Source organism: Vigna umbellata, chromosome 10 (genome assembly GCF_029865625.1).
Source record: "Vigna umbellata cultivar VRB3 chromosome 10, Vumbellata_1.0, whole genome shotgun sequence".
In the NCBI taxonomy this organism is placed as follows: Eukaryota; Viridiplantae; Streptophyta; class Magnoliopsida; order Fabales; family Fabaceae; genus Vigna; species Vigna umbellata.
Genome location: NC_142174.1, coordinates 1,342,938 through 1,361,869, shown reverse-complemented (window position 1 = coordinate 1,361,869; position 18,932 = coordinate 1,342,938). Strand labels below are relative to the sequence as shown.

General features: G+C 32.0%; 1 long non-coding RNA gene and 1 pseudogene across 1 annotated transcript; both read right to left on the bottom strand.

The window, feature by feature from the left end:
- Positions 1–6,936: 6,936 nt before the first annotated feature.
- LOC148191588 (uncharacterized) lies at positions 6,937–10,014 on the bottom strand. The gene is made up of 3 exons (XR_015782701.1): positions 9,177–10,014; positions 8,991–9,075; positions 6,937–7,205 (listed from the first exon to the last, which is right to left on the bottom strand). It is a non-coding gene; the product is annotated as an uncharacterized LOC148191588 (long non-coding RNA).
- Positions 10,015–10,103: 89 nt separating this feature from the next.
- On the bottom strand, positions 10,104–15,857 carry LOC148191587 (uncharacterized; annotated as a pseudogene).
- Between the last annotated feature and the right edge of the window lie 3,075 nt (positions 15,858–18,932).

Sequence of the window (18,932 nt, the reverse complement as noted above, 5' to 3'; positions counted from 1 at the left end):
ATGTCATGTGATATTATCAGTATTACATAACATTAACAGTGGGACAAGTTAATGCTAATGTGCAGGTTACTATCTTATATTTAATTTAGTTTCTATGTATGTATTTTTGTTTCAATTCAATCACAACTTTTTTAAATTAGAATAATATTGTCCTCTCCGTATTACGGAGAGGACAATATTATTCTAATTTAAAAAAGTTGTGATTGAATTGAAACAAAAATACATACATAGAAACTAAATTAAATATAAGATAGTAACCTGCAACATTAGCATTAACTTGTCCCACTGTTAATGTTATGTAATACTGATAATATCACATGACATGAATTTGACACATTGAAAACAAAATAATTTTAAAAGGAATAATTAAAAATATTGCAAAATGACACATAATATGTATTTAGTATTGTTGGTAAGATATTAAGGAAAAATATCTAATTAATTCGATTTTTCAATTGGTACTTGATTAAAGAAAAAAAATCAAGTAAAAATATATTTGAATATTTTTAACCAAACTTAGAACCAAAAAATAATTAAACTAAAATATTTCTAATAACTAATATTTTTTCAAAATAGTTTTGTCATAAAATAAAAAGTATAGATAATGATGATGCAATCGAATATAAAAATTTAACTAAAATTAGGATATTTTAAATAAAAATATTGTCAAATAAAATAAAATTAGATAAGATCTGCTTATATTTTAAAAATAATTTTATTTTCTTACAAAAAATATAACATGCAGTACCAATTTGGTTCCTTTTCTTGTCCAAAGGATTGAATATACTGGGAAATGATTTTATCTAGTAACTCTGAAATATAATCATATATAATGTTCATATAATTCATAATATATCTTTTTTTTATATATGAATAACTTGAATAAAAGCAATGCATCTACAGTAACTCTGAACATTAAATCACGACTATGACTCCATGTTACAAAAAGAGTCTTGTAGATATGACCAACAACAACACTATAAAGTTACCATATCAACTCTATTGGATGATTTTACTTTGTAAATTTTTTATACTTCCATATGTTCAACCTTAGAATTATGAGCATCACGCTTCCTCAGAAGTGGAAGTGTCTCAATATTGAAAAACATGATGATTCACCAAACTTAGGCATGCATCTAAAAGCACATAAGCACATATGACACAAGCAAATTTGTTTTCCAATAATTTGGATGTGCATTGCAAGGTGTTTTCAACTACCCTCAAAGGACCACCATTATAATGGTATTATTTTTTAACAAGAAAATTAATAGAGTAATTTCAAACTTTTTGCACAATGTTTTCAACTCATCTTTCAAACAACAAACTCATGGTCACAAATTCAATCTCTTTGAATAGTGACACAAAGAAAAATTGAACCCTTCATCAATTATATAACTTGTTTTGCTAGAGCATCACACAACATTCTTAAACTCCACCATATATTTGTCGATACATACTATGAAAACAAGTCAAATATACAAGAAGAAAAGATTGACTGTGTATTAAATTTTTTTCACGATAATTAAAAAGATATTAAGTCTAATAATTGATTTGGCACAATTATTCATTCGCAAGATCATTACTAAAAGGATTTTCGCAAACCTTGTAAAAAGAATATCCTTTTTACTATGAAATGTTAAAGATTACATATCTTATTATCTGCTTGAGTATGATCTTATCAAACAAATACATCTAATGGGATATGATACTTAAAAAAGCAATATACTTTTATTTTTCATATTTTGTTGTAAAACACATAATGAAAATCACTTAGAGTAATGCTAGGTTTGTTGAAATATGATATAACACATGTGACCCTTACTAGACTCCAACAAGTTTATTTATGGACAATATCTTTGCAATAGAAGGAAATAGGGAAAAGTTGTGCAACCAAGAAACACAATACATAACCATAAAAGAAAATACAAAGATGAAAACAAATGATCGATGAATGGTGTCACAGAACCATCTTCTTAGATGAATGATTTATAGAAATCTCAAAGAGTGGGAAATACACATACCTCATATTGAGTTTGTAGATAATATAGTAGTTCATTATACTACTTCTCAATCACCTTTTGATATTGTTTATGTGTTTAATCCTTTAATCCTTCTATATTTATTTTCCCTTCATAAGGATATGATGTGTAATGATGTAAATGCAAGAGAAAATTTTATAAAGGAACTACATGACAAGGTAAAGAATGAGACAAAGCACTAAGAATCCTTTTCAATTCCTAAAGAGAATAAACAACAACGCAAATCAATTAGATATACATGAGGAGTATGGTTTGAGTTGTGGCTTTAATGTGATATAAGGCTTTTGAATTTGTGGGTAAATTCCCTCTTAGATAGGAAAAAAGATGTAAATAAGGATTAGAAATAGCTTGTTGAAGATAGAGAAAAGAAACATAAAGTATAAAAACAAGAAACATGTGGCAAAGAAGAATAAATACAAAAAAAAATTAAGAAATATTTATAAAAGGAAGATTCAAATAAACGAAAGAAAAGATAAAAGACATGTAAATTTGTAGATTCATTATATTATATGATATTCATTTATTCTTTCAAAATATCCTATAATCGAAAGGAATTCTTGACTACTCATGGGTGGTTGTAACTCTTTCACTTGACTCTTTATAGTTTTGCAAGCTAATGTGTGCCTTTTGGAGAATAGTTAGTACCAGTCAATAGTGAGTTCCACCATAAATAAAGGAACTACTTCCTTAGATTTAAGGAATAACCTATGTGCTAATCTAGATTATGAGTTAACTAAAGAGATTAAGAGAGTTAACTTAGTTAAAGTGATTGTTGTTTTTTCTTCTCCTTTAGGAAGAACATTGTCTTTATAGAAGGAGGCATCTTTCAATTGTAAATTTACTTTTGAAGATTGAATAAAATTCTTTTTGTGAGTTTAATTTGAAAGTTTTAAAAGTTATTTAAGCCTTTAGAAAGAGAATTTATCGTATCTCTTTTAAAGTTTATTTCTTATGCTCTAAGGGTATAGGCATTACTTATTTTTTTTTTAGTGTTCAAAATATATAAAAGTAATTAACTCTCTTATCAGCGGGAGTTGAACATAATGTAATTTATCTCTTTGTGATTATTACTATTCAATATATTTATTTTCCACCACTCTTGTGTTTATTTTTATTCTTAATTGGATGATTATTGTATGCATATTTGGTAGTACCTAGTGATAGAAAAATAGTCTGAAAAACCTAATTGGGATAAGACAACTAATAGATTTTACATGCTAGACACAAATGTAAAAAGTCATTCCTAACACGGGAATGTTAAACTTAATATGAACTTATAATTAAAATTGCAAAGACGTTGGAGATTTTATTATTACAGTTTAGACTTGTTAAGACATTAATGCTTGTTTCATTTGGTTAATGCTCGAGTACGAATTAAAAGTATATTGTTTGATTTATTTTTGTATGAAATTGGATCATGGATTGGAATCTCGGTGAAATCTTTATCATATATTTCATTAATTCAATTTTATTGCTTTCTTAGTTTTAGATTTATTTCATACACATACACAATATTATTTTTTTAAAATTTTTAGTCTTAATTAGTATATAAATATAATTTTTCTGAACAATGTAATGGTAACTCGACAAACAATATTTGGATTTATCCATTTATTATTTATTATTTATAATACATTTATCAAATTTATAACAAGTTTTGTCTTGATTTTTATATGGAAAACTTTATCGGATGACGAAACTTACTACACTCATCATTTGATATTTATCACAGGTGACATTCTCTTCCATCTCTAAGTCCCAGTCCATTTTCTAATTTCTTTTACAAAATATTTTTGTTTCACATATTATTTTTCACGGGTTTTTGGTGTTATATACAAATTTAAATCACCATAACCATAAGACATGTTTTCACAAGCTTTTTTCTTTTTAAACATCTCTTAAACTTTTTATTTTTAAATTAATTGTAATAGTCAAACATAATTATGTTGCTAAAATTAGTTATCTTTATTGGTAATTATATATATCCTATTACAAGTATTACAAATTAGTAGTAGTATTACTATTATTAATTTTAGTATAACTGCTATCACAACTTTTATTATTGTTGTTAGAACTAATGATAATATTATTATAATGATTATTGTTATTATTATATTACTACTAATATTGTTATTATTCCTATTAATATTATTATTGGTAATATTATTATTGTTATTATTTATTACTATTATTATTTTACTTTTAATCTTCTTGACTCTGATCTTTTTCTATAAAAAAAGCTAAAAGGTAGTGTAACATCCCAATAAATAGTAATTACCATTAATCAGAACTAATCACATTTACAGAAAATACAGTGCAGTCTTAATATAAATAACAGCTGCTCCAAAAGAAAACAGCACGTATATAAATAAACAGTACTGTACAGCAAATTTACAGCAGATGCTCAACATTTAAACTGAACTTGCAGTGTTCAGAAACTCATCAAAATATAAAACAGTTCTGGACCAACGTTTCTGCAGTACTGTATACAGAACTGTCAAAATACAGTAAAAAAAATAACTAACAGCTACTACAGAACTAATCCCTACTGCTCTGATTTAACTTCAACTTCTACCAAGTTGGCATCCTCCAAATTTTCTTCTTCCAGCATTGATTCCAGGGGTGCCTCACCATCTGCTCACATCCACAACAGATGATCATTGCATTGACAAGACGGACATACAGAAACAGAAGACAACACAAGGAAATTGCAAGGGTAAGCTTAGGTAATTTAATTCAATACAATCAACATAATTTAACATATAAAATCAGTCATACAGTTCATACAATATTAAACACATATCCACGCATACAGTAACTCATCCAAATTCTCATAATTAAAGACTGTCCGGACTGTATGATCCATGTATCTACAGGCGTTCCTGCACCCGGGTGATGTAGTAACTGGGATACCCTCAACAGCTGCCACCCGAGGTTAACCCTTATCAGCCCAAGTACTATAAGGACTAGGGCCTCCTGCCATTCCCACGCATGAACTACTCTCCTCTACATGAGGATGAGCAATCACGGAATATCAGGATGAACAGCCATCAGTAGCTTATCCATGGTCATACTACACTACTTCTCATATTTACATCATGGAGACGTTCCTCCTTGGAACGCTCTTTCACAATCCAATCCAATAAATCCATTCAAATCATCATTCGCACATATTCACAATTTCTCTTAATCAAATTTTCATTCTGTATTCACTCTCTTACTTTTAAGGAACGTCCATCACTCATTAGATAGGAAGGAACATGTTGCAGTACTCATACATCCACGTTTCTGAACAAGAGAAACGAGCCATTTATCCACTTGATACTTGATGACACTTAATACTTTGAAGAGCTTGATCTTAGAAATTATGGATAATACTTAGAAAAATTTTAAGTATACAGACTCCAGTCAGAATCCAAAGAATAAAACCAGTAAGAAAGTATTTAGATAAACAATCAAATATGATTGAATTCAGAAAGCAACACTGCCAGTCAAAGACCGAACGTTAATTAATAATTTGAACGAACACCAGATACGTTCGCTCACGAAGCAAGGAAAAACGAACGTTCAATTACAAAACCGAACGCTGCTTAGGACGAACGTCAGGTCAATGACCGAGCACCAAAACGAACACGCAGTTGAACGAACGTTCATTTGAACGAACGTACATTTGAACGAACGTTCGGTATCAGACCGAACGCTAACTAGGACGAACGCTCAATCTAAGACCGAGAGCTCATTTGGACGAACGCTCAATGTAATACCGAGAGCTCATTTGGATGAACGCTCAATGTAATACTAAGCGCTGCTTCTGACGAACGCTGGTAAACAAAACCGAGCGTCCTAACTATACTTCCATTTATTTTAAATCGTTGGACACGCTAGGCTAAGCCGAACGCTCACACCTAACTCTTGACACCAATAACGCTCGTTCTTAATCAGGGTCCTTTCCAAATGAAAGAATCCTTATTCTAAGTGAGGTTCCAGGGAGACCGAACGGTACAAGACCGTTCGATAACGAGCGTACATGATAGATCAGAGAAAATGAAAATTTCCAGATTTTTCAACTCAATAATTTCCTAGATTTTCATATGATTCATAACTTTAAAGTTTCATTTCCATCATAAATTTCATACATTACAGAGTCCATATTATTCCATCATCAATACAGAATTTTTCCAGTTCCAAACATATCATTCCAATTCATACAGAAATTCAATATCATTACAAATTATACATCACACTTTCTGCATAAAATACAACAATATTCAGCATCTCATTAACCCGAATTATCCATTTTCAAGTGCAGACATACCAGTATCAATCATACAGTTTCAAACATTATCATGCATATACAATCAGTGCAACCAGTTCCTTCATACATAATCAAACATCAAATATTTCATGCATTTCAGACATCCATTACACTTCATTACTGTCATGAACATCAAACCAGTATTAAATTAAATTACTAAAGCTTCCCTAAAAAGGTCATTTCAAAAGGTTTCGGAATAAAGACATCCTTCAATTTTTAAGTAATATACTATCTTCCAAATCTTGGACCTCACTGAAATTAGTGTTGCTCTCAACCTTCAATCAAACCAGGCAAATTCTTTGCGCACCTCCATATTTTTCATCTTGCTACTTATGAATATAAAAATTCCTATTTTATTCTGTTTGGTTTGTATAACCTACAAGTAAAAAAATCTCTTAGATTTTACAATTCCAAAATCAAGAATGACTTTTGGATTGTAAAATTCAGAAAGTAAAAATAACGTAATTTGGAAGTCACTTTTTGTAACATCCCAGAAATATACAGTCATCAACTATATACTTAGAATAATTCACATTAATCAATATTGCAAAACAGTTTTAATAACACAGTAAGCAGTGAGCAAAAATGGCCGAACGGCCTTTCATATAGATTAATATACGAGCGTTTACAAAAGAATAAGGACGAACGGTTTTCAAAACCATTACCGAACGTCTAACTATACACATAATCAAAAGAGCGCTCGCTCACAGTCACTCTGATCCTATTAAACTAATTACAATAACTAAAAAAAACCGAACACATTCACTGCTCGGCCTTCACTTCAACTTCAACCAAGTTGGCTTCATCCAAATTTTCTTCTTCCAGCATTTGCTCAAGGGACGCCCCACCATCTGCTCACATCCACAACGGATGATCATTGCATTTGACAAGACGGATATACATATACAAGACAACACAATGGAAATGCAAGGGTAAGCTTATTGAATTTAATTCAAGTCAACATACAGTTTATACACATCATATACATTAACAAATAATTCACCACACATGCATCCAATTCATACATTAACTCAAACAAATTCCTGATACTAGACAGACCGTCCGGACATGTATGAATCCTGTGTAGCTAAGGTGTCCGTGCACCCAGGTGAGTGACTGGAATACTCATCAGTTAGCCACCTGAGGTTAGTCTTTTCTGTCCAAGTTACAGTTATGGACTAGACCTCCTGCCATTCCCACGCATGACATACTCATCTCTACTTGAGAACGAGCATTCACGGAATATCAGGATGAACCACCATCTAAGCTTACCACGTTCATACTTACAAATCTCAAATTCCATTCAAGAGTCGTTCCACCCTGGAACGCTCGTTCAAATCCAACAATCACAATTTCAATTCTCATGGTGTTCGCACATAATAACCTTTCATCTTATTCACACTTTCATTCTTAGTTTTACTTCCATAAAAGAACGAACGTCCAGCCCCCTTTGTAATAGAGGACGAACGTTAATGTAATATCAATAGGCTCGTTCACGAACTTGAATCAGTTAGATGAACTGAATCTAGAATGATTTATAATTTACTTAGAAAAATCCAAATTCAATAACTCTGGAATGAATCAAATGGATAGATGTATCACAAATTGTTTAAATAAAGAATCCGAACACAATGTAATTCAAGAGATAACCGCCAGTCAATGACGAGCGCGAAAATAGACTTTTGATGAATTTTGGACGAACGTCACTGAGAACATTTGGACGAACGTCAATAGAACTTTTGGACGAACGCTATTTAAATTATGGACGAACGCTATTTAAATTATGGACGAACGCTATTTCAAATTATGGACGAACGCTATTTAAATTATGGACGAACGCTATTTCAAATTTGGGACGAACGCTATTACCTTTCGCTAATAATTGAGAGACTGAACGAACGTTCGGTATATGACCGAGCGTTCTTTATCACACACGCATTTGGACGAGCGTTCGGTATCAGACCGAGCGCTACTTATCATTTACACTGTTTAGGACGAGCGTTCGGTCTAAGACCGAGCGCCACTTCAGGACGTACGTTATTTAGCTCGACAACTTTCACTGTTTCAAAATCTAAGAAGTTTGGACTTTATATAAGGTAAGATACTTGAAATTTATGTAATACAATTTGACTAAGTGTTCAAGAGGAATATTATCAAGCTTCTCAATCTCACGCAACACTCATGAAGGGTACGTATGGCCAAATGCTCACACGAAATGCTATATCAGAGGGCGTTCGTTCTCAAGGGAAATCCTTTCCAAATGAAAGGGTTTGACTACTTCCAGGAATTTGCCAAGACTACCGAACGGTAAATGACCGTATCGATACGAACGTTCATTTCCACAGTCTTACATATTCAAAAATTAACTTACAGGATACACATTTTTCAGTATAATCTTTCATACATCACTTTACTCATTTCATAATACAACTCCATACATTTTCATTGCATCATTTCATCATACAGTTCATGTTCCAATTAATTCAAACCATAACTCATTTCATCACTTTCATACAGCATTTCAAAATCATATTCTCATATCAAAAGTCCAGATTCATAAATCATGTTTTCAACATCACAATAACACACATGCAGTACATAACATCTCATGAATTAAACCAATAAGCTTCCCTTACCTGGATTGGAAACGTGCTTTCGTTCTTCAGAAAATCAAATCCCAGTATACTCTTCTACACTTAACGTTCAACCCAACTCTTTAAACTAAATTTACAGAAAACCAATACTGGTTTAGAGAAGGTGCATGCAGATTAAAACGAGGCTTGCACGTTAAAATGAATAGTGGTTGAGGACGTGAAACTTACCCGTTTCAGAATCCAAAACCAATCGGTTTGATGGAAAGCTCGCGGTGCAGGGATGCTTCTCACGGTGCTGAAACGTGAACGGAGTAGTGTAGTGTGAGTTACAGAAGAGAGAAGAAGAAAGGTCTCTAGAGAGAAGGTAGAGAATTTGGAGTGCAAGAGTTCAGGGAAGAAGATGAAGTGTGCAGAGAAGGGGAAGAGTCTTTCAGAGAAATCAAATTCTCTTCCCACGTAGGACAATTGTCCATCAGCTACGTGCCACTTGGATCCCACTGACCCCTTTGGAATGTTCCAAAGTGCCACTTGTCAGCATGCATGCATTGTGAACGTGAGTGCGTTTTAAATGAGGAAGTGTGCGTGTCACAGTGCATTAATGGAAGCAGAGAGGTGACTAAGCAGCGTAATTATTGGGGCGTGACACTTTTTTTTTAGAAAAGACTTTCAAATTATACTTAAAACTAAAATAAGAGTTTTGGAGGATTATATAATTTAGAAGTAAAAAATAACTTATAGATCTTACAGTCCAAACACTAAAATAACTTCCAAATTATGCTAAAATTAACTTTTAGATTGAGCAACCCAAAAGTTAAAAACGATTTGAAATTGTGTAATCTAAAAGTTATTTCTTTCTTAAACTTCTCCTACTTCTAGAAGTCAATTTTAGTTTCCAAATTTAAGATTCTACACTCCAAAAGGGTTTTTTTAAAAGAAAAAATAGATTCCACATGGTGCAATTCACAAGTAAATTTTTTTTGACTTGGTGCAATCTAAAAATCTTCTTTAAAAAATGATTTCTAATTTGAAAACTTTTCGAATTGTACAGTTTGAAAATCATTCTTTATTTCAGAATTACATAATTTAAAAGGGACAAAATGATAAGTTTTATATTCATGGAGGAGGGAAAATATGAAAGGTGTGTGAAGAATTTGCCATCAAGCCATGGTCGTGATTTCCTACTTTTAGAAGCTGAAACGGATCCAGCTATCTCATTAGACCAAATCTTAAACATTTGTTTTGTTTGGATTCAGAATTATGTTTGGATTCAGTATGAGGAGGATTTTGGGTGAGTGGTTTGTTTGTTTCTCCTGTGATTGAGATTTTCTCCATTGCATTTAGAAACTTGCGCAAGTGCTTGATGTACTCAGGAAAAGCCTCAAGGTTGCAATGACCCCACCCTTTACCCACAAAGGGTCATATTTTTCCTTCGAAAGTTCCCACAATCGTTTTCCGTGGGACCAGTCAACGATTTCATCATTAGTTCCCTGCCCATGAAACACAACCAGACAAATAAAACTACTATTTGCACGGAAAGTGCATTATTTAATCAAAGATAAGGTCTTTGTACAGACTACTCAACTCATCAATGGTCACACATAATCCAGACCCTAACATCTAAGTTTGAAATTTTGACTCAAATTTTGCTACAATGATACTATGCTCTGTGGTCTTATCTGGTAAGAACTTATGTACAACAGGGTCTTATGTTGTGGCAATGTTTCACCACAACCTAAGAAAAGAAAACATGCGTTGATACTCTAAAATATATGCATTGATTAGATTATGGATAGGCTTCAAGATTAAGAAATAATAGCATGAGCAATAATAGGACAAATTGTGCTGTAAGGATCCATCCTCTTCCAATAGCAGCAAAACACAACTGACAAATAAAAGCATAATTGGAGAACTGTTTCAAATGTAACATTTCATATTAAATATTGTGCCTATGTTTCAAATTTTTTTTGAATCATTGATTGCTTTTTAAATTCAGGTTCGAATGGAAAATTTGCCTGATACCCCCCTGAAAACAAAACTTAAGATATGTTACTAACTTGTGTCTCCATTGCTAGGCTGTTTCAGTTCCAGAACTAAAATCTATTGTTTGCACTTTGTAAGAGATATTCAGCTAACAATTGTTGTTAAGAATATGAACTGATTCACTAAAATTATTGAAACAAGATCTGAAGACTTTCTGCACACTGGTGAGAAGTATAATGGGAAAATATTTTAGTCAAATAAACTACAGTACCAGGAAAATAATTCCTTGTCGGGTTCAACCAAGTTTTCATATTTACCTAATCGATAAATATAGCAAGCAAATATGAAATTCTATATAGAACAATTTTATCATATACTCAAAAAGTAGAAGAAACAATAATATATTTAGGAGGGAAACCTGAAGAAAGAAACCAATGAGCTCTTTTGAACATCGCAAGAAACATGATGCAGAAACTATAATAAGAAAAATAGATAGAAAGATAACCTTACATGAATAACTAAGACTGGACAGTCAACATGCCTTATTTTGTCTATATTCTGAAATTAGTAAAGAGAAGTATGTTAATACAAAACTCTGATAAATTTCAATATAGGTACTGATTAAGAATTAGGAGATCACTCAGAAAAAACTTACTTTGAATATGTCAAACCAAAATGTGACCTTGACAGGGTACAAGACTCTTATCCCTGAAAGGATTCCACTGTGAATAACAACACCTCTCAAATTCCGTAACTTAGTAGCCAAGTGTATTGTGGGCCCACTGCCAACTGATTGGCCATACAAAATCAACTCTTGTGGCTCAACTCCATATTCTCTCTTCAAACAATCATACACAGCCTCTATGTCAGAATATGTGTTGAACTCTGATGGCTATCAAAGTTAGAGATAATCACACATAACAGATTCAGTTAGATTGGTGGAAAGAATGGTTTGGAGAAAATGTAGAATTCAAATGGAATGGATTATCTAATCTATTAATCTTGCATCTTTATATCATATTTCATGGTATGCACAATCCCAAACCTAAGGACAATCTAGACATCTATGATCAATTCAATCCCTTGTAATTTTTTGTTTGGAAACAACCCAATAAAGTAAATAAAAGAGAAGTGAAAGTTGGGGCAAAGGAATCAGGGATGATACTTACCTTACCTGTAGAGGCTCCATATCCTGAATAATCATAGCTGCATGGTAGCATAAAGTTTCAAAATTATATGCCGAAAGGAATATTACTTATTTTACTTCAAACAAGTATGTACAATAACATTTATGAACTATTAGGGTGAACAAAAAATATATAATTCAAGACACAAACAACTGGTTTGGAAACAGACACAACCTTTATTAGAGAGGACTTAACTTTGCATTCAATAAGATTCAAAACCAAGCATCCTATTCTCTGAGGAAGGAGCAAGCACAACAACAAAATAATAAGGCAGGATGGCAGATTTATCATGAAAGGAGTTTAAAATGAAAAAGTATAATTACACTTGAAAGGTAGTTATTATAGTTAAGAGTTAGTTAGCACAAAGAAGCCCATTAAAAAGAAGCTTAAAGGGAAAAAGGAAGACAATTTATTTTAGACTAGAGAGAAGTGTAACTTGAATAATCCAGTGAAAAGGAAAGCGCTCCTTGGTAATACTTTTTACACTTGATCAAATAAATTAGTTCTAATTTTCATTTCATTATTTTTCTTACAAAAATGTGGATGCTTAACAATTTTGGTTCGACGTACTGGATTTACAAGATGCAATTGTAACTGACTTTTACCTTTTTCATGTGCCACACGTGCTTCTTGGAAGTGTAATAATGAATTTTTCTCTAATTTTAGGAACTGCCGTGTGTCTCTTCCTAATTTAAAGGAATCAACCATATATGTAAGGATTAATTAAGAGTTAAGTGTTAAACATAGGAATTAGTTGAGCTAACTTTATAACTTAAGTATAATCTTATACTTACATTTGAATTTTCTATTTTTTCTATACACTTGTTCGGGTCATTTCTCCTTCTAGGCCATTTTCTATATAAAGAAAGTCTATGTCTCTATTTTAAATCACTCTGGAATATACGAAATCATTGTCAGATATATCTTTCAGATTCTTGAGATAGTTCTTCTTTTGTTTTGAGTCTTATCTTGAATTGTTTTTCAAATGGCCAATCCTTATACACTTATCTTTTGAGAATCCTCTTGAAGGTGACATGTTCTTACTCTTTCTCAATCCATTTTATATTTCCTTTTGCAATTTGTGCTTGTTTCTATCTTGCGTTTCCAGTGTTGTGAAAATAAATCACCACGGAACCCATGTTTTCGCTACCTTTTAATGTTCTTTCATGGAGTCTCTTCTCTCCAACACCTTTTGAATTGATCAAGATCGTTTCATCTCTTAAGGATTGCATCTCATTAGTTCAAATTTTTGTGATAAGAATCCAGGAACCAATCTTGGGAGGATCTTGCAACAACACTACAAAGGAGATTTTGAAGAAAAAGTGAAGCATGGCATTTGAGCGAAGATTTCATCGAAAAATTTGAAATCTTGGTCTCACTAGCAAATGAGACATTGGAAGATCAATTTATTGGGTATTTTTCCTCATAGGATTACTCCAGAATATTCGAAATCAGGTTCGTCCACATGACCTAAAGGACCTGATTTGAGCCTTGAAAACTGTACAAGGCGTGGCGGTAGCTATGAAGGATGAGTAATATATCAATGTACCTTTGTATCAAGAACCTTATTTAGGTTTCCGTTATCAAGGTGGAAGAGGAATTATGTCTTGAATGAAACTTCGAGGAAGCACAAAGAACTTACACTGGTTCAATGAATTTAGACAAATATGGCAATGGAGTGGGGAATTGTTCTTAAGATCGTCAGTGACCAAGCCTAGTTCGGGTCAAACAATGTCAGGGATTATAGGAACCAAGAATATTCCATATCAAGAGAAGTGATATGAATCTCTATTATTGGTGTGACAAATCGTTTGGTCCAAATCATAAGTGTCAGAGAAGAGTTTGAGGGTTGTTCTTTTTGCCGTTGGTGAACTTATTAATGAGGTCGAGTAGATAGTGCAGTAATATTAGAAGAAAATATTTTTGTAGAAAAAGGGGTGGATGATAGCTTTTGCCAACTTCTTTTGAAGTTTCTCCAATAACTTCATAGTTGAACTACACCCAACCTAGAGAAACATAATTTATTTTTTATATCTTTATATTTGTAGCTTGTTTTGGACGGTCCTTGGTAATCTTTTGTTTGTCTTGATTAAGTTTCCCAAAATGGTATCAGAGTTTGGGTCATTCCAATCTTCTCCAAGAGCATCAAAGCTAAAAACGAATCCAAGAACCACGAAGTCCCAAACCAATAATATGTTAGAAATATATTGCTAAATCAAGAAACCGGCCTCTATTACAAGATCAGTCTCTAGAAGTTTTTTGGTCAAATTCAATTTTCTTTATTTTATATTATAATTTTACATTTTGGTTGCTTTTATTTGTTACCACTGCGTTGTTACTTGACCTAAGGAGAAAGTATGAGAACCGGTTGTGAAGAAAAAATCCACTCCATCTGTTATAAATTTAGGGTTAAACAATCTTGTAAATCATGCCAAAGACACATAAGAATATTTGTGTATTCCAAGCTCTTTAGTCATTCTTTTTCGGTCTGTGATGTCAGTGTGAAGTCATGAGCGATTGAACACCATGTTGCCAGAAGTTGATGCAACCTCCCACATGTAATTTATCTTATCCATTTCAACATTATTTTATTATTCGCTTAATTTTTTTTTAAAACCCTATTATTAATTCTTGTTTGTCTTGATCCTCCAAAAATGATTTCATAATTTTAATTGTGATTGAAAAACCCTTTTATAAATTAATATTTAGGTAAGAACTGTGATATAGCTACAACTGAGAAAAAGGAATTTGTTTGATCTTCCTTAATTGAGCAAGACATTTTCTCACCAAAAAATTGAGTTAAAGACAATTTTATAGTTAAGATCTTAAAACTCACCTTGATTCTATACATATTTAAATAAAAACATATATTAATTTATGTGTCGAGCTAACCAACATTAATGTAATTTATTTTTAATACTTATTAAAGCTAGTAACACCTTACTTAATTTTAACATTTATTTAGGTCAGTGTTCGTTACATATATACTAATCTAATTATAATTAATATCTATTAATATTTAAGAATTAGCTTGTTATACGTGATATTAATGTTATTAAAATTTTAATTCAAATACTCATTTAAAAATGGTAAAACATTAAGATCTTTTTAATAATGTTCTACATATTTTATTATCTCTTCTGTCAAGAAATATTCATGGTTGTTGAAACTGTGAAAGTGGAGGAAGTAAAAGCCTAAAATAAATAAATAAACTAACATAGAAGCAATCATGGTTTCACTGAGAGAGAAATGTAAAGAGAGGAAAAAGAAACCTCATGATATTGACGCGGAGGTGTGCCCTGAGTTCGAGGAAGAGGTCATGCATCTGACCTAAATCAGCGGCATTGCCATGGGAATAGAGCAAGGTGAACCTGGCAAAAGGATGTTTCCAAAACGTCGCAACGATCTTATTCCCACCCTTCGTCTCCAGTACGTGAGCCTCCAAGTTCTTGTCCCCGCTCACGCCGGAAATCACCACCCTCCCGTCCCGCTCCCGCGAAATCTCATACGTCGCTGGCTCCGGCGGGAAAAACGCCAATCTCGCCGCCACCGGTCCTGTAACATTGCCCATTCAACAAAGCATCATTTCCAAGGATCTTCCACTGCACGATGATCTTCTTCCTTCTTCTTACAATCGCGTATGGAACAGAATTTCAACGGAAAAGTGGTTTTGTGTGACGAAATCAAATGAGATGAAAGGTGAAAATAAGTGAGGAGTCGTGGGAAATAGATCCGAGATAACCGTTACTCCTCCCCCCAAAATCTAAACTTATTATAGAAATTAAAATAAATTTATAATAATAAGAGTTAAAAATAATCTATACAGTAAATTATGATTAAAAATTTTCGTTTTTAATTTATTATATAATTAAATATCCAAAATTATTTACTGTAAAATTTAATTATAATATAGTTTAAATATTTAAAATATTTATTTTTTAAATATTAAATAATTAAGAACAGTTATCAACAGTAAATAAAAGTTACTCGTCTTCTAATTCGATTTAAACAAGGCATGGTTATGTTATGAGAGATATAGGAATAGATTATTTTTGAAAAAAAAAATTAAATATTTGTTGATAATTAACATTTTGGTTTAAATAAATTATGGGTGCGTGTGTATATTATTGGAACAAATTACTCATCTTAATCATAATTATGAATTTAATTTTTGAAATTATAATAAAATGATTACATATTTTTCTACAAATTAAATTATATTACACTGGACGACTTTTGCATTCCTTAATGAGACATGCATCTTCCTTTGACATACAAAGTAAAATGTGAAAATTACTTGCACATAGCGTAGAATATTATCTTATATTATACATAATATAGCAACAAAATTAGAAAGAAGTATCCACCAAAAATGCATCAAGGTCAGCTATATCAAATTGTTTCTCTGACAATATCGTCTCATGAAAATTGATGGAATCACCTTAATATATTTAAAATTATATATGAATTATTATTGTTATTAATATAATAAAATGAATATATATTTTTTAGTATAATTATAATAAAATTAATATATATTTAAATAAATATTTTTTCACTTTTTTCCTAATGTTAGGTTAATTGTGACATCCCAATTATATAAGAAGCATATATAATAAAGACGTCATCATTTCATAATATAGAAAAGCAGTCAAGAGTAGTTTTAAGGATTACAGTCATCTTTATAATAGTATGAAATTGAAAACTAGAGTATTAAAGTTTCTTCTTTGAAATCACAGAGAATTTAAAACTTTAAATGCACAAAAGTTCTTCAAAGCTAGCAAATAAAAGCTAGCGAATCTAAGCTGCAGCGTTGCCATCCACATCAAGTACGGTTTCCAAAGTATCCTCCTTGCCATCTGCTCTCACCCAAGTGGGTGATCATCGCACATATCCAAACACAAACACAAACAAGTAGGGGTGAGCTAAACATAAAAAGCATATTATTCAACCTCACACGACATGCAAAAATCACTCAAACATGGTAAAATGACATCACAGGACTTGTTACTTTATAAACCGACTCGTCAGGACTAGAATGATAGTCGAGCTATGGTGGGTCTTGCACTCGTGGTGGCTTATGAAACTTGGGCTCCCCCACCCTACCACACTCACGAGGTTAGTCCGTTATCACTCACCTTGGATCATACTGGAAGCACCCAAGACTAGGACCTCCTACTACTCCTCACCACATGGTTCAATCCCCTTTACATGAGAAGAAAGACCATTGGAGTTTCAGGATGACCCCCAAGACTGAGCTCCTACTTTCATTCTAAACACTACCAGAGCACCACCATGTATCCTCTCCTTGAGGATCATGGAATTACGTTCATGAACCATACTGTCACTTTGAAACTTAACCCAAGACATGAATAACCAGATACCATCATATTATCACAGTGAATCCAACATATCTCATACATTCACATACTTCCCACATAAATCACATCATGTTCAGACGCATAAATTCAAATCTAATATAATAAAATACAATCATCACAAAAATCGTGCAAAATGAATATATCACAAAATAAATTAACAATACTAAAAATATCACCATAAATGGTCACCAGAAAAGAATCAAATGTTTGACGAATCAAACTCACCATAAACGTCAGTACATATGACTAGTCACAACTTACTGGATTGGACCAAGGCTGCTCTATGATCAGGGATGTACCAACTCCGGTTTTTAAGATTCTTCTATCCTACCATAACAATTAAAATTCATAATTTTTTTTATAAATGGTTCAATTACAAAAATTAAGCAATATTGAGATCTCTGAGAAGATACAAAATTAATATCTCTAAATCTGTAACTCCGATTTCAAATCTGAATGGTCAACTTAATTCACTATGTGTTAGAAACTACATATTAAAATTTTCGGTTGATCCAACGGTTAACTAGATAGATATTGAGGTTTTACCAAGGTAACTCAGGGACAAAATTTTAATTGGTTTTCGATTGTACTCAAAATGCAGAACAAATTCCTCTAAGCACAGACATCTAATTACAAATCTGAATGGTCAAGATGACTTAATATGTCTTATGAATTACATAATAAAGTTTGGGCTCAATCTAACGGTAAATGAAATATATATGAAGTTTTTACCATGATAACTTAAGAACAGAAATATAGTGTTCATCAGATTTTTCAAACCTTCAAAATTTCTTTCTCAAAACATAGACTTCCAATTACAAATCCGATCGGTCAAAGTGTAGTAATATATCCTAAGAATCATATATCCAATTTTGAGGTTGATCTAACAGTCAAATAGGTCAGAATCTATATTTTACCGAGATAACTCATTAACAAAACTATAGGGGTAATTAATTTACTCAAACATGCAGGATTTATTTCTCCAAGTACAGACTGTTAATTACAAATCCAAACGGTCAACGTGTATAAATATATCTTAGGAATCATATATCAAATTTGCAGATTGATCTAACGGTCAAATAGGTCATAATCTATATTTTACCGAGAGAACTCAATAACAGAACTATAGGGGTAATTAATTTACTTAAACATGCAGGATTTATTTCTCCAAGTACAGACTTCTAATTACAAATCCGAACGGTCAAAGTGTATTAATATATCTTAGGAATCATATATCAAATTTGCAGATTGATCTAACGGTCAAATAGGTCAGAATCTATATTTTACCGAGAGGACTCAGTAACCAAATTATAGAGGTAATTAATTTACTCAAACAAGCAGGATTTATTTCTCCAAGTATAGACTTCTAATTACAAATCCGAACGGTCAAAGTGTATTAATATATCTTAGGAATCATATATCAAATTTGTAGATTG